Source organism: Malus sylvestris, chromosome 5 (assembly GCF_916048215.2).
Source record: "Malus sylvestris chromosome 5, drMalSylv7.2, whole genome shotgun sequence".
NCBI lineage: Eukaryota > Viridiplantae > Streptophyta > Magnoliopsida > Rosales > Rosaceae > Malus > Malus sylvestris.
The window spans coordinates 38,380,317-38,398,545 of record NC_062264.1 but is presented as its reverse complement, the minus strand read 5'-3'; the positions used below and the strand labels follow the sequence as shown (position 1 = coordinate 38,398,545).

The following is an 18,229-nucleotide window of genomic DNA, read 5'->3' as shown; positions in this document are numbered from 1 at the left end:
AGAACCGAAAACTCCAATCTGAACGGAAATTCCAGCCCAAAGACCACAACCCTTTCTGAAGCCCAGTGGCAATTTTGCAAATAAAGTTAAATCAGGGGGCAGAGAGACTCAGTGGCAATTTCGTAAATAAACTAAAATGTACCCCAAAATTGCACAGTGCCACTTCTACCTACTTTAGACTAAAGTAATTATAATGTTCTGACAGACAAATTCATATTACATAATTTTTCATTTTTTTCAAAAATTATATAGAAATGTATATGGCTATAACTTTTTATCTAATTATTTGTTATTTTTGGATTAATTTGCAATTTTAGGTTTATATGTTACTAATTTTGTTTTTCTGTCTCTAAAATTTATCTTCACTCCCTAACAAAAAAACATTATCTTAATTTAAGAATAACTGGCGTTGAAGAAAACATACAAAATCACAATAAAACAATTAGCATTTAAATAGGAAAAGAAGGATTCCGATATTTATTTTATTCCCTAAGAAAAGCTTCAAGGTCCAAAATCTCTGAATTTTAAAGCTAAATCCGACACATTTCCTAGTGTTTTTAACTGTTAGACATACAACCTTAGATCTCAACGCCAATAGTTTTCATTCGATCAAAAAGAATAAACAAACAACCAATACAAAAACCATGGACTTTATTATCTTCAATGTTCAAAAACTCACAAAACTTTTTAAGTTTGAAGCCCTCTTTTTACAGAGGGATCCAATTAAATTAAAAAATTATGCAAAGAATCTTTGGCAAGTCCAACCGAATTGTAGACTGAATGAATTACTAGATTAATGGAAAAAATCGCAAAGCCTATATCCAAACTCATAATCTATATTTCATCAAACTGTGAGCATCATCGTTCTCGGGTTTGAGATTGGAAGATGGTGATGTTCGTAAACTTCTACAGGAGAAGAGCTAACCAACGAGTGAGACGTTATTTACACCATGCATCCATTGACACATGGACCCGTGAGGTGTACAATGGTGTGCAGTGCAGGGAAAGAGACAAAGTATGCATACTATTGAGAAATTTTTCAGTATGCTGAAAATACATCTTAGTACACTAAGTGTCATAATATAATTAGTTGAATTTTTTTTTTTAAATTTCCAATCAATTGTATTATTACACTTGATGTATCGAAATGTGTTTCCGATACACGGGAAAATCTCTAGCATACTACTTCCATAGACCCTGCAACAAATGGCAAAGCAGCAAATACTCACCAAGAAAGAGGTCAAACTTGGTAATTTACCCCATGAAAGTCCGTCATTTTCTCAGTTGGCAAAAATTCTATAATAATACTTTGTACTCACTAGAATACTGAATACCCTATATAATCATTTTTCAATTTTCTTTTTTTTTAAAGAGGGACAACTGGTGGCAACTCATAGTTATCCACTCTCTTTGGAAGCCGGGAAGATTCATAGAAGCATTTTAGCCTCCTCCTGACTACAAATCTGGCTTCCACAAACATTTAAAATTTTTTTTTTATGCCTTTTTTATGTTAAGTTTCCAGACAGTTACGAACATGCTCTGAGTTTTGGACACAACAGAAAGCACTGTAGCTTTGACTATAATTGGACCGCTTGAGGTTCTCATTCTGGCAGTAGTTACTTTCGATGTGGTCATAAAGGACTCAGCCCCTGACACAGCTGCAATTTCATTCCAAATTTCTGCAATAGCACAGATTCTAGTGTCACTTGACAGCATATGCGATTTCCATTGTGGCAAATAGTACATAGAATTATGATAAGTAAGTTCAGTTACAACAAAATATTACTGTATAAGCTTTAATGTGACTGATTGATCTATTAATCATTCTTAAGCAACTTGTCATTAGCTCTTTGTTTGCAAGTTAAATATTATAAAATTATGCAAAAAACTGTACATAAGAACACATACAGGCACAGATACACATACATATTTGTGTGCATATAATATTGAGCAAAAAACTGCAGTTAAGTACTCTATTAATCCTTACCACCACATACCAGTTTTGGTTGATCATGCTCCATTTGATGGTATAGGACTGCGCTAATACTCCATTTAACACTTTATAAATGTCAGATCAATTGTTGAAAAGCTTGGCGAGGAAAGAATTTCAAAGCTAAAGATTGTCGGAGATAAGGAGGTTGAACAGAGTTTGTATACCCGACTAGTAAATGATACAGGATTTTCATCTGGTGTGGATGAGCAACTGGCTAATGAGGCAATAAAAGCAGGTAGTATTGAACTAAACATGGTAAATACCAATATTAAACTAAACATGGTAAATACAAAAAATATATATGACAATATTTGAGAATTTCTTATTTATATATTAATCTCCAAAGTGGAGTATATATAGGAGTTACAATTGGTATTACATATGTACTTCACCAATGTGGGACAATAAACTACTATTTACACTCTAACTAATATATATAACTCGCAACACTCCCCCTCAAGTTGGTGCAAAGATGTCACGCATGCCCAACTTGTCAAGCGAGTTGGAAAACACACTATTAGACACAACCTTAGTAAGAGCATCAGCAAGTTGGTCTTCAGATCTCACAAACGGAAACATAATAATTTCATCATCCAATTTTTCCTTAATAAAATGTCGATCAATCTCCACATGTTTTGTTCGATCATGTTGCACTGGATTATGAGCAATCTCAATAGCAGCCTTGTTATCACAATGAAGTTTCATAGCACCTTTGGGGTTAAACCCAAGATCTCTCAACAATTTTTTCAACCACAACAACTCACATACACCATGCGACATACCACGAAACTCAGCTTTTGCACTTGACCTAGCCACCACTTTTTGTTTCTTGCTTCTCCAAGTAACTAAATTACCACCCACAAACGTAAAGTATCCAGATGTAGATCGCCGATCAATGATAGAACCTGCCCAATCTGCATTTGTATACCCTTCGACATTCAAATGACTATTCTTGGAGAAAAAACAGGCCTCTGCCAGGAGCCATCTTCAAGTACCTCAAAATACGGGTTACTGCATCCATATGAGCTTCACTAGGTGAGTGCATAAACTGACTTACCACACTAACAGCATAAGCAATGTCAGGGCGAGTGTGAGACAAATAAATTAATCTCCCCACAAGCCTCTGATACCGTTCCTTATGAGTAGGAATTTGATCTGGAAATAAGCCCAGACGATGATTCTGCTCAATCGGAGTATCAACAGGTTTGCAATCTAACATACCTGTTTCAGCTAACAAATCAAGAACATATTTCCGTTGAGACAGAAAAATACCATGCTTAGATCGTGCAACCTCGATTCCAAGAAAATACTTCAACTCACCCAATTCTTTCATCTCAAACTCAGTAGCTAGATACTTTTGAAGACGTTGTATCTCATTTTGATCATCACCAGTCACTATCATGTCATCAACATAAATAATCAATGCAGTTAGCTTACTATTTTGACGCTTTAGAAACAAAGTATGATCTGAATGACTCTGGATATACCCAAACTTCTTCATTGAACTTGTAAACCTCCCAAACCACGCTCTAGGAGATTGTTTCAAACCATACAAAGCCTTTCGTAACCTGCATACAGCACATTTTCCAGGAGATGTTCCAATACCAGGTGGGAGATCCATATACACTTCCTCCTTAAGATCACCATGAAGGAAAGCATTCTTAACATCAAACTGCAACAGAGGCCAATCCTGGTTTGCTGCTAAGGACAGAAGAACACGCACAGTATTAAGTTTGGCAACAAGAGCAAATGTCTCCTGATAGTCCACCCCATAGGTTTGAGTATAACCCTTAGCGACTAATCTAGCTTTATACCGGTCAATAGAACCATCTGCTTTGTGCTTAACAGTAAACACCCATCTACATCTAACAACTTTTTTTTCGTTTGGTAAAGGAACCAAATCCCAGGTAGAATTCTTTTCCAAAGCTTCCATCTCAACTTGCATGGCATTAACCCACTTAGGGTTAGACAAGGCATCTTGCAATTTTGTTGGAATTGATACACTATATAGCTGACATATGTAAGATGCATATGGTTTGGATAAACGATGAGTAGACACATAATTGTTGATAGAATATTTGGCTTTGGCATGCATATCAGGCTCATATTGTACTTTAGGTTTTCCACGATTAGCTCGTGGGGGCAACTTATAAGTAGAAGAATCGTCAGAATTTACCTCATGTATGCCACCATCTTGTACCAAACTGTTAGAAGAATCATCACTGAACGGACCATCATCAGGCAACTCGTTAGACATATCAGCAGCAGCCAACCGATCATTAGAAGGCAATTCATCAGACATACTAACAGGCAACTCGCTGGGCACATCTGATCCATCATCAGTAGAGATAGTTCCGGGAATAACATGTGACCGATCACTATCTGTAGTCGACTGATCAGTATCACGCAACATAATAGGTTCTGTTCCCAACTCTGCCTGTAACACATCATCCATACCATCTCTTCGGATCTGCACTTTACTCCCCCTCTCCCCCTGAAGTGGAGAGCCGGAAGAGGGTTTCACAAAATACGAAACTTCCTCATGGGGTGACATCCATGGTAATATAAGTTTTTTGAGTCGGAGGATGATAACACTTATAGCTTTTTTGATTGTTAGCATATCCAATAAAGACACACTGGAGAGCACATGCATCAAGTTTACTCCGCTGATGAGAGTAGACATGCACATACGCAATACACCCAAACACTTTCGGATGAAGCTTTGATACAGAAACAAGAGAAACATGTTGTTGTAGCATATCGAATGGTGTCTGAAAATCAAGAACCCTACTTGGAACACGATTGATCAAATACACAGCAGCCAAAACAGCATGACCCCACAAATGATTAGGAACACATTTATCCAACATCAAGGAGCGAGCAACTTCTATTATTTGACGATTCTTCCGTTCGGACACACCATTTTGTTGGGGTGTAAACGGAGTAGTCGTCTGGTGAATAATACCATGATCACGAAAAAAACATGCCAAAGTGTGATTCACATATTCGCCCCCGTTATCAGACCTGAAGACCTTAACTTTGGTCTGAAACTGAGTAGACACCATTGTACAAAAATCTTGAAGAAGTAACGGAACATCACTCTTATTCTTCATCAAGAACACCCAAGTTAACCGAGTACAATCATCAATAAAAGTAACAAACCAACGGAATCCATTAGAAGTAACTTTCGCCGGACCCCACACATCAGAATGTATCAAATCAAATGGCAAAGTAGCTTTAGAATCACTTACCGGAAATGAAGCACGATGACTCTTAGCCATGACACATGTTTCACACTTGAATTCTGAATCACTACAAGTGCGAAACAAAGAAGGAAATAGATGTTTCATATAACTGAATGATGGATGTCCCAATCGTCGATGCCACAACCAAATTTGATGTCTGTCATCCACTTTAGCACTTAAAACCTGATGATTATGTGAACCAGAAACAACAGTATCCTCCAGAGTCAAGATGTACAAACCCCCTATTCTTTTACCATGACCAATTATCTTCTAAGTTTGAATATCTTGAAAATAACAATACGTAGGATAGAAGTGAGCAGAACAACATAAAGTGTCAAGAAGTTTTCCTACCGACAAAAGATTGCACTTAAGATCAGGAACAAGTAAAGCACGGACCAATGATAAGGTTGGAGTCATAGAGATAGTGCCTTCACCCTTCACAGGAGAAGGTGCTCCATTTGCACTAGTAACATACGGGTCACGAACATAATCACATAACTCATCAAACACTCTAGGGTCACTAGTCACATGATCAGTGGCCCCAGTATCTATTATCCATTTATTTGTTCCACCAAGATGCATAACAACACTATGATTATATTGAGCCATTGAACAAAAATCCTTAACAACAAAGACACAAAAGATACGCAGCGGAATGAAAACAATTTACCAGACACTGTAGAGAATCACTGTTCACAAGCAGACCACTGTTCACGCACTGTACTGTAGCGCGCCACTATTCACCTTTTTTTTTTTTTGGAAGGAAATCACGAAAAATGTGGGCACAAAATTAAAGCACACAGGTCACCAAGAGCGAACTGCTCTGATACCATATTGAACTAAACATGGTAAATACCAATATTAAACTAAACATGGTAAATACCAAAAATATATATGACAATATTTGATAATTTCTTATTTATATATTAATCTCCAAAGTGGAGTATATATAGGAGTTACAATTGGTATTACATATGTACTTCACCAATGTGGGACAATAAACTACTATTTACACTCTAACTAATATATATAACTCGCAACAGGTAGACTCTTCATCTTGGGTTGATAGTCATGCATATGTTTTGTGATATACATTTTTCCAGTGCAAAAGTATTAAAGGGCTCTGTTATTGATTATGGGCCAGTTTCCGGTGAGAAACAATGGATTGCAGAGGAGGTTGCATCTATTATGCTAAAGCTGAGTGTAGATATTGATACTAGCCCGTCTGAAAGGTTAGCATTATCATTTACTTTTATTATTTGTTATTGTTAATTAGGTGCCACCGACGGCATTTGAAGTAACAGTTGCAGCTCGTCACGAACACACGCCGGCGTATTGTCACTGAAAAACGCAGAAGATTTATTCAAACTGAGCTCCTGCCCCGAAGCATGGCAATAAGCGTCCAGAATATGAACAATGTTCTGACAATTCATGGAAGAGGCCTTTAGAAAGATGAGCGTATCATCAATAAATAGGAGGTGGGAGAGCACCGGACCATGCGTGCTTTAACTTGACGCCTTCCAAGTAGCCGGACTCGGTAGCACTATGGATGAGAGGAAGAGGTATGGCAAAATCGAATCCCCTTGTCTTAACCCCCGAGAAGGGGCAAACTGTTTCCCAGGTTGCCCATTTACTAGTACCGAAAAGTCAACCGTGGACACACAACTCATAATTAAATTGATCCAGTTTGAGTCAAACCCCATTCTAATCATAATTGCTACAAGGAAGCCCCATTCCACCTTGTCGTAGGCCTTATTCATGTCAATCTCCAATGCCAACTCGAACAAACCTTTCCGCATTTTCAGAAAGTGAAAAACTTCATGAGTGATCAGAACGTTGTCCTGAATTTGTCTCCCAGCCACAAACGCACTCTGACTGGGTGAAATTACTGTTGGCAACAGAGGTTTAAGACAATTAGCCAGCACCTTTGATACAATCTTATACGAGTAGTTACAAAGACTTATCGGACGGAACTGGCTAACATTCTCCGGGTTGGGCACCTTCGGGATAAGAACAATAAACGTCGAGTTGATAGACTTCGGGCTAGCCCTGCCATTAACCAGATCACACACCAAGCCATTCACTTCATCCACAATGATATTCCAGAAGGAATGGAAGAAAATTCCTTGGAACCCATCAGGACTTGGGGCCTTAAGCCCACCCATATTAAAGATTGCATCATTTATCTCCTCCAATGTGAACGGTTAAGAGAGGGAAACATTCATCTCGTCAGTAACAACATGATCAACGCAATCTAGAATAGAGCCTCAATCTCGCTGTCCAACAGATTTGAACAAATTGGAAAAATGATTATCAACCGTCCGGCGAATCCCGGCATCGTCTTCTATCCACGTGCCGCTTCCATTTTGGATTTTTTCCACCCGGTTCGCTATTCTTCTCTGAACAGTAGTTTGATGGAAGAACTTCGAGTTCAAATCACCCGCTTGCAGCCATTTAACTTGGGATTTTTGCTGCCAAAATTTTTCCTTTTGTTCCTCCATCCTATCTAGTTGCTTAGATAAACTTTTAATTTGCTCTCCATTCTCCTCCCAATTATGTTGCAAGTTATGGATCCTACTGCTTAAGCTTTGAATTTCCTCCCTCACTCTGCAGAATTTTTCCCTGCTCCACTCAACAAGTCCCTTTCGGCAAGAGTTGAGTTTCTGATGCCATTTGTCTACCCACTCCTCACCATTAGGCCCCCTCGAACTCGCATCAATGACATCCTTGCAACCTTACTCATCTATCTAAAATGATTCAAACCTGAATAGTTTCATCATTTTTTTTCTGACTCCGGGGATTGGTTTTGATGATCAAAAAACAGTGGTCTGAGGCTCTAACCGTTCCATGGGTGACTGAAGTATTAGGCCAACAATCTTGCCAACTGCCATTCACCATCCCACGGTCCAATCTTTCCTGCACCAAGCTTCCATTACGGGAACCTCTCCAGGTGAATGCTGGTCCACTGAAATGTAAATCCACAAGCTCCATTTCCGACATAAAATCCTGCAGGAACCGGGGGCGAGAGCGAGACTCCTCCCTCCCCCTAGCTTTTTCACTATCCCAAAGATACTCATTCAGTTCTCCTCCACAAAACCACGGGGTTGGGCAAGGCTGTAAAACCTCCGAGATCCACCTCTAGAATGCCCTATTCTCTGCTCTATATGGAGTACCATAAACCCATGATGCAAAACACCAATCATCACAACCCCCATCTCGGACTCTTGTGTGAATTAGATTCTTTGACGAGAAAATGATAGTCACTTGGACAGGGTCGTTCCACCAAAGATTAAGACCACCCGCAGCCCCCATAGTTGGGACCGAGAATCCGTATGTATAACCCATTATGTGCCGAACTCCTAATCTGTGATCCTTCATTTTCGTCTTGGACAGAAAGATCACACAGGGTCTGTACCGCCTAATAAGCCCGTGAAAAGCTCGAACTACCGCGTCCGACCCAAGACCATGGTAGTTCCACATTAGGTAGATCATGGCGATGGTGCAACTGTTATGGGCCAGCCGACACCACCCCAAGGTCTCACCCCTGCCCTCTTAGTCTGAGGTGCATCAGAATCCTGGTTTGGGCTTCCAACTCGTAGGCTTCTCACTTTCTTCCCCTGAGCAATCAGCACATCAAGCATATTTACCTCCACGAGAACAAAAATTCCACCTTCTATGCCACCGCCACTTATACTGGGATTTCGCCCCCTACTCACTGTCATCTTCCTCATCCTAAGCAGCCTGCTTTTTTTTTCACTCTTTTACTCCGAGGTTGTCCTCCCCCCTGAATCTTCCTATCAGTTTTCCTCTTTAGGCCCAAGCCATTAAAGAATCCCTGAATTGAAGTTTGGTGGGAGCTTCTACCCTTTCCTTTTCCCCATCTTCAAAGGTGTGGGTCTCCACCGGAAGCAGACCAAGGTCATCACTCACACCCAGGATTGGATTGTTAGTTCCGCTTCAGGCCGAATTACATTCTCGCATTGCACTGGGGGAAGAATTCCACTAACAGGAGGTCTCACCATAGCAATAATCCCCCCCCCCCCAATTCTCCCTTGGCTCCCAAGATCATGGAAGACAATTCCCAGCCTTTGGGGTTCAGATGATCCCTAATCTAGAATCCCCTTCGTGCTTGTTGAGACTACCGTATCTTTAAAGCTTAAGTTCCGTTTCTCTCGCATCATTCCAGCATGGCGACGGTTGCATTGCATTACTAGTAGTGGATGGACATACTCCTATAGAGGCCTGGGTTGTTTCATCTGAGTCCATTCACCAAACCCAGCAGCCCCACTCCTGTTTTTTTTCAAAGGTACACTCCGTCATGACATGGCCGATCCTCCCACACCTATAGCAGAAATCTTGGAGCCGCTCATATTTAAAACTCGATCCAGGATTCCTTATCCCCCGGATGTGGAAGCCAGCATCCGCTTATAAGAGGGTGATCTGTATCCATCAACACCCGGGCCCTTAAGAACCCTCTAGCCAGTGACAACTCTTCTATCTCAATAACCTCTCCCATATGGCTTGCCAATTTCTTGGCATTTACCTCTGTGCTCAGATGTAATAGCACGCCCTTCATTTGGATCCAGAATGGGACCTTTCTCAACATTACCTCTTCAAGTGCCAGTTCTTGAGGCCATCTTTTGACAGATAAGTTCTGACTCATAACTGCCCAAGGGACCTGCTCTAGTATTTGATTCGCCGTCTCCTCATCTCTTACTATAATGATGAACGTGTTTTCCTGGACCCAGTTTATGTTTACTTCCCCAAACTCACCCCAAGCACTCCTTAGAATATTTCGAACACCCCATTTATTTAGGGTTTTTTTTTGTCACAGCTGCCCCTACCAGCTTCACACTCTGTTCCATATGTAAGAGTTAAAGCGACTCCTCCAGCTGCACCACTAGATCCTCTACTTCAGATTGGGCCAACTCCAGTTCAACAAAGTTATCCTGTAGGTGATATTCTTCAGAGTGTTTGAAACCGTAACTCGGCAAACCCCCAGCTTTCTTAAGGTGTTTAAAATGCCTATAACCAATACTTACCCAGATCCAGAGCACAACTCTTACCCAAGGAGCAATTGAGTTATTAATCGGTGGTTGAGTTTCTGAGTAATTGTACCTGACATCTGAATATTTGCAAGGATAATCTGGAGATCTGTAGTTTGTTAAAGGGGATCTTGTGATAAATGATTTGCCTTGTCGAATTTCCATCCTAGGTAGGAGCTAGAGGGCTCCTCACTTAATCCTGCAATAAATGCGTCAGGGGAGGGGCAAAGGAACCCAGGGGGGAACGAAGGGAACTAAGAGGACTAACCAATCTACATTACCCAATTGACCTTTATGGCCCAGTTGAAGTTGAATTGAAAGCCTTCAATTCGTCAGCCGTTTGACCCAACTACTCACCGCATGAGCAGAGGGAAAAGATGGAGAAATCAATGTTGATGGTCGAAGAGGACACAATCAATAATTGAACAAGGGAGGAAAGGTGTAAGAAGCGCAGACACTTAATAAACCCAACCACCCACTAGGGTTAGTTGAACTCGAATTTGGGAACAATTGAAAATTTGGGGAAAAGGAGGAAATGGTTGAAAACTGGAGGGGGATGTATTAAAGCAACTCCACCCTTGGAGCCCTTCCCCCTGACAATCCAATATTGAATCCACCCTATAGGACAGTAACTGCCTTTAATGAATAGTAATTACCATTAATGAACAGTAATTACCTTTTGCATCTCCACCCTTAGAGCCCTCCCCCCTGGCAATAGGTAATAAAATAGTAGTTTTTTTGTTTGTTTAAATAATATAAAATTAAAAAAACATGAAAATGGGGCTATAGGCCCTTGGGCTGACACAAAAAATAAAAATAAAAAAATGCCTGGCCATCGGGCTGCAGGCTTGTCAACTCCTCACACCCCTTGTGCTCGGGCTTCCACCCTCACTCGGGCTCTCCAAGGCTGGAGGGTTGTCCACTGGGCCTCGGGCCCTTTCCTAATGCCTGTCCCCCGAGCAATCCACAAGGGTGGACTTGCTCTTAGGGACTTGGATTGTCTGCCCTCCCATTTCAGTACTTTCCCGTGCTCTTCTGTTTTGTGTGGTCACGGTTAAGCCACGTCAACATTTTATATTGTTTTTTTTATAAAAATAATAAAACAAAAGGAAATAGTAATATAAAATGTTGACGTGGCTTAACCGTGACCACACAAACAGGAGGGCACGGGGAGGGCAGACAATCCAAGTCCAAAAGTATGACCCGCTCTTCTGTTTTAGTTGTCCCTGTTTAAGACACATATACTTATGCAAATATAAAAGTAGGACACGTACAATTGTGCGCTTAAGTCTATGTATAGACACAAATATCCCTATATGTGTATTTTTTATCAAAAAGTTGTCAGCCTAATGTGTTTGTGTCAATTTTCTTTTACATTGGGCACCATACATTGTGCTCTTTATTGAATGGGCACTGGTCCATTGTATTGGTGTTCATAGAGACATAAACAGTTTGGCGTCGCGGCAAAGTAGGGAGGTATGTGATTTTGTTTGGGTTAACCGACCCCCATCTTCCCTTGTTCATGTTCAGTGTAATGACGGCCTCCCTTGTCCCCATTAGGCTTGTAGGTTTGGTGCAAGGAGTGACACTTTTAGCATTTGATGTGGTGTCGGATGTTTCCTCCTTGTACTTCGTTTCTTGCTTGGTCATAGCTGGCCTGTTTGCTTTGTTGTAAGCTTTCTTGTTCTTTTTGGCATCTCTGCCCGGGTAATGCATTATCTCGTTCACCAAAAAACTCTTCGTTGGTGTCCTTAGTTTTGTACCCAAAGGCCAGTTTTTTGGTAGTGAATTTTCTAAGAAACTGAAACCCTAAGCCTCTGTTAAATTAGAGAGACAGAGAGTAACCATATATACCTTCAATGCTTCTGACTCCAACAGTTGCCGTTTTGAGTTACACCTTCGTCAAGGTGGTTGGTATGATGCATAAGCAAGATTAAGACATACAAATAAATTCAGAACTACAAAACAGTACAAGCCTGTTAGAACACTAACACTAAAATTCACCTCACACACAAATAAGCCTACATACTTGGAAATAAATTTTACACACTTATATTCTTGACACACCCTCTAAAGCTATTTCTAACTTTTAGGTGAATAAATCAGAGGAGAATCAAGACAAAACATAATAGGAGTTTACTACCAAAAAAAAAAAAAGATTGTGTGGAAATCATTTCTCAACCTACATATGTTTAAGAATCCCTCAACACTGAGACGTTATACTTGCTAGTTTAATTTAGCAAAAATACTACTTTTGAAATATATTTGTACCATCTCTCTAATTGATATGAGACTTACATGTGTTGGCGGACTCAACTTTTATTTGAAAGATTGTACAAATGATAGTACAAATATGTAGTAAGTGTAACATTTTTGTTTGAAGAGACTAAAAATACAATAATTCAACATCTCCATCAAATTATAGACAGTACTATGATTTTTGTTAATCTATTTACCCAAAACTAGACACAAAGAATTATCCTAAAAAACAATTGACATAACTAAATGAGAGTATGTGAGAGACTAAAAAAATGTGTGTTTATCTTGATTATAGGTTGTTATATAATCATTGCCACGTCAATCAAAGTTGTTAGAATATTTGTTAGGCTATTAAATGATTTGTTAGTTGGTTAATTAGTTACAAGTAAGTTTATATTGTTTCAGCATATAAAGAACTGCAACTCACAAATGTAATTAGTTAGTCAATTTCTTAGAAATACAGAAGCCTCATTTCTCTTTACTCTCTAGTTCTTCATCTTTCTCAATTATTCATTGTCTTTTGATCATTCTCAATGTAGTTAAAACCCAAAGGGTTGTGAGTAGTGAGCGTATGAGGGTTAGAGAGAGAAGGGAGTTGATGCCACAATTTGACCGGACCGCATGGCCTGTTTTTTCGGACGAACGACTACATGGCCTTTACCAAGCCAAAAGGACTTGCCTGTTGACAAATGATATAAAAGGTTCAAACATATATAGTAAGCAGAACGATAATTACAGCTTAAAAGGAGCATAAATTCGTTTGAGAAAAAAGAGCATAATAATCGCAACAACACAATAACCCCCAGCGCATTAAGTAATTGCATAGAGGACAATATTTGAACTGCCCATTAGCTAGGCTAGTCCAAGGGTTGAGCCTCCTGAGACTGCCAAACAAGCCGGAGCTATAAGCACTCTTGCTATCCAAAAAATCCCATAAATCCAGCGGTTAAGCCTTCTGACGCTGCCCAAGCAATCAGATGTAGAACCACTTTAATCAGATATAAAACTTCTGCTATTATTTTATAAAGATGCCGCTTGAAATCACTCTGAAAAGGATACACCAAAACAGACAACATTTAAGAGAAATTATGTTAACAACTAAAACTGATATCTAAACACCCATAAATTATAAATTATTAAAAAAATTAGGTGACATTTATATCCCAAAATGACATGACTGTAAATGATATTTTATATGTTTTCTTTATGCAAATTTTAAAAAAAAAAAACTACTTTTTTAATATTTAAAAGATGAAAATTTCCAAACGGAAAGAAACTCAAGTCTGTTTATAAATGTTTTTAAAATAGCTGAAAGTGCTTATGGTGAATATGTTTTTTGAATCACTCCTTAATAAAAATGCAAGTGAATCCTGTAAAAGTACTTGAAGTGTTTCTTGGACAAGTACATAATTGGTACTTCAAAGCACTTCCAAACGAGTCCTCAAACAACACTGAATGATTGTTGCTACAACCATATCATCCTGCAGCCAGCAGCCTCACCTTCCCGGCTTCCTCTTCCCCCAAATGGCCTCTCTATCTTGCCCTTCAATTTCTCTATTCCTCTATGGAGCTTAATTAACTCAATAAGTGTCCTCAGCCATATGACAATAAAAAATTTAATACATTAGGTAGAACACTACCTTATAATGGGCACTCGATTCTGCCCACTTTGCACTAGAAACAGATGATGCATGTTCATACATATCAGCACGGAGTTTTTCTCGGATGATTGAAATATCACCATTAGCCAGTTGCAAGGGAGCATCTGCACACTTTGTATATATAATAAGAATGGAAGTTCCATTCTTACTTTCCTAGAATGCGATTTTATAAAAAATGAGTGCTAATAAATCTACTCTACAGTCTTATCTTCTCACCCGCTATTTTAATAATTTTTTAATGTTAATTTTGTTGGAATATGATTATGATAACATGGTTTTCACAATATGTGTAATCATGTGTGAAGATACACCATAACATTGGTGTACTGATATACATATGATTGTAGTGAAATAATTTAATTAATTAATAAAGGAAATAATATAATTAATTAATTATAAAGGGATATGAACAGTTGTATTCCAACGTGAGAAGTTATAACTTATCCTGAAGAACACAACTCTTCCTGAAGAACACAACTCCTCTAGAAATGTTATTTCCATCTCTATATATTTGTCAAATCCCTTTATGTCAGAGATATATTCAACATTCCATATTCACTCTATTCATATCCTTCGCACCATATTGTGATCGATAGTCTGCCGACATCTGTTTCCGATCCTGTGAACTATCTAATTTCTTACATTGGTATCAGAGCCAGGTTTTCATGAATCAAAACAATTTGCCCAGTTTTCATCCGAGGACGTCTCGAATGGCTTCTGAGACTTCCTCTTCGTCAAGTAACGAATCCAACAACGTTCCTTCTAAGTTTCAACTTGAGAAGAAATTAGGGAAGAGGACGTTGGTGGACAAGGAAAATATTGAACCAATTTTGATCGAAAATTCGAAATTGGCATTTGAGAATTTTTCTGTAGAATCCAAAACCCACAAAAATACCGAAACATTTATGCCTGAAATTCCATCCTATAACCCTTTTGAACCTAGGCCTGAATTAACCCAACAATTTGAACTATTTTCTCCTACACCATTTCATTTGCCAAAGAACAAAACTCCATCAACCACTGAACCATTTCAGTGTTCAAATTCACAAAGTTCACTCCCTGAATATAATTACCATTACCACAATTTGAACAAATTACATTTATTCAGTCTTATTAGAACTTCAGAAAACCATTTACAATGGGCATCTTTGGCTGCAAAAACGGAATCGGCACAAGAAATTGAAACTACAAGTGTTAATCCATTTCCTACATTTTGGTCACCAAGCCCAAGGGATTTACCTGCACCATCAAGTTTGATTCGAAGTTGCTCTCAGATGACTGCAAATCAGAGACCAAACCCGCGATTTTCGGACCTTCCTCCACAGTCGACTCACCGCAGCAACCCACTGACCCATAGCAGGCAGCAGCGTGGTCGTGTTCTTCCCCCGTGGTCTTGTCGTGTGTAATTCACACTTAAACTTGTACTAGCACTTTGTCTTAGCTAGTACTTCTGGTAGTTGGGTTTTATTTATTCGTATTTCTCTATATCTTTATTGCTTCCGCACTGTGCACATCACCCTCGCGTGACGGCCAACATGCCTTGACCTTGGTCAGGGTGTGTCACCAATTTTTTTAACACTATGGATATATTCTTTTGCCATTTATTATTTCTTATTTTTAAATAGTTTTTATCCATTTATTCAATCAAAATGTTTGAATTTTTTTATTGTAACCGTTTCTAATAGTATTATAATGAGGGGTTTTAAATTTATAGGATTTTAAATCTCATAAAATATCAAACAATTAATGTTAAAACTATAAAAATATAAATATTAATAGTAATATAATGAGGTGTACAAAGTTAAGGAACTTTGATCAAACTTTGAATACTATTAAGGTTTTAATCAAATAATGTTAAGGATTAGGGATCGCATCCAAAGTATCCCCTATTTCTAACTTTTAGGTGAGATAAATCAGAGGAGAATCTAGACAAAACATAATAGGAGTTTACTACCAATAATAATAATAATAAAAAGATAGTGTGGAAATCATTTCTCAACATACATATGTTTAAGAATCCCTCAACATTGAGACGTTATACTTGCTTGTTTAATTTAGCAAAAATACTATTTTTGCAATATATTTGTTCCATCATTTATATCATCTCTCTAATAGAGATGAGACTTATATGTGTTGGCAGGCTCAACTTTTATTAGATAAATGGTACAAATAATAGTACAAATATGTAGTAAATGTAGCATTTTTGTTTGAATAGACTGAAAATACAATAATTCAACATCTCCATCAAATTATAGACATTACAATGATTTTTGTTAATCTATCTACCCAAAACTACTGACACAAAGAATTATCCTAAAAAACAATTGACATAACTAAATGAGGGTGTGTGAGAGACTAAAAAAAATGCTTGTTTATCTTGATTATAGGTTGTTATATAATCATATGCTCCTTTAATGAAAAGACTCACTATCAGACTGTTTTTTTTTTCAAAAGCACTTTTACAAAAAAGTTTACCAAACACTCTGCTGATTTATTTCACAACCGCTTATTCTCACAGCACAGCCGCTTATTCTCACATCAGCTTTTTTTCAAAGCACATCAATACCAAACCAGTTACAAGTAAGTTTGTATTGTTTTATCATATAAAGAACTGCAACTGACAAATGTAATTAGTTAGTTATTTTCTTAGAAATACAGAAGCCATATTTCTCTTTAAAATTTCTCTCTAGTTCTTCATCTTTCTCAATTATTCATTGTCCTTTGATTATTCTCAATGTAGTTAATACCCAAAGGGTTGTGAGTAGTGAGCGTGTGAGGGTTAGAGAGAGAAGGGAGTTGATGCCACAATTTGACCGGACCGCCCGGCCTATTTTATTCGGACGAACGACTACATGGCCTTTACCAAGCCAAAAGGACTTGCCTTTTGACAAATGAACATAAGGGACAACATCCGTAAACGTGATTTTATCACAATCAAATCATATAAAAGGTTCAAACATATATAGTAAGCTGAACGATAATTACAACTTAAAAGGAGCATAAATTCGTTTGAGAAAAAAGAGCATAATAATCGCAACAACACAATAACCCCCAGAGCCACGCATTAAATAATTGCATAGAGGACAATATTTGAACTGCCCATTAGCTAGGCTAGTCCAACGGTTGAGCCTCCTGAGACTGCCAAACTAGCCGGAGCTAGCTATAAGCACTCTTGCTATCCAAAAATCCCATAAATCCAGCGGTTAAGCCTTCTGACGCTGCCAAAGCAATCAGATGTAGAACCACTTTAATCAGATATAAAACTTCTGCTATTATTGTATAAAGATGCCGCTTGAAATCACTCTGAAAAGGATACACCAAAACAGTCAACATTTAAGAGAAATTATGTTAACAACTGAAACTGATATCTAAACACCCATAAATTATAAATTATTAAAAAAATTAGATGACATTTATATCCCAAAATGACATGACTGTAAATGATATTTTATATGTTTTCTTTATGCAATTTAAAAAAAAAAAAAACTACTTTTTTAATATTTAAAAGATGAAAATTTCCAAACGGAAAGAAACTCAAGTCCGTTTATAAATGTTTTTAAAATAGCTGAATGTGCTTATGGTGAATATGTTTTTTGAATCACTCCTTAATAAAAATGCAAGTGAATCCTGTAAAAATACTTGAAGTGTTTCTTGGACAAGTACATAATTGGTACTTCTTGCAAGAAACACTTCAAGTGTTTTTTAAACTAAAAAAAAATTCTCCAAAAGCATTTCTAATCATTTTCAAAGCACTTCCAAACGAGTCCTCAAACAACATTGAATGATTGTTGCTACAACCATATCATCCTGCTGCCAGCAGCCTCACCTTCCCGGCTTCCTCTTCCCCCCAAATGACCTCTCTATCTTGCCCTTCAATTTCTCTATTCCTCTATGGAGCTTAATTAACTCAATAAGTGTCCTCAGCCATATGACAATAAAAAATTTAATACATTAGGTAGAACACTACCTTATAATGGGCACTTGATTCTGCCCACTTTGCACTAGAAACAGATGATGCATGTTCAT

At 38.2% G+C, this 18,229-nt stretch overlaps 1 pseudogene; it reads right to left on the bottom strand.

Moving 5' to 3' along the window:
• Window positions 1–2,534: 2,534 nt before the first annotated feature.
• LOC126622879 (uncharacterized) lies at window positions 2,535–7,403 on the bottom strand (annotated as a pseudogene).
• Between the last annotated feature and the right edge of the window lie 10,826 nt (window positions 7,404–18,229).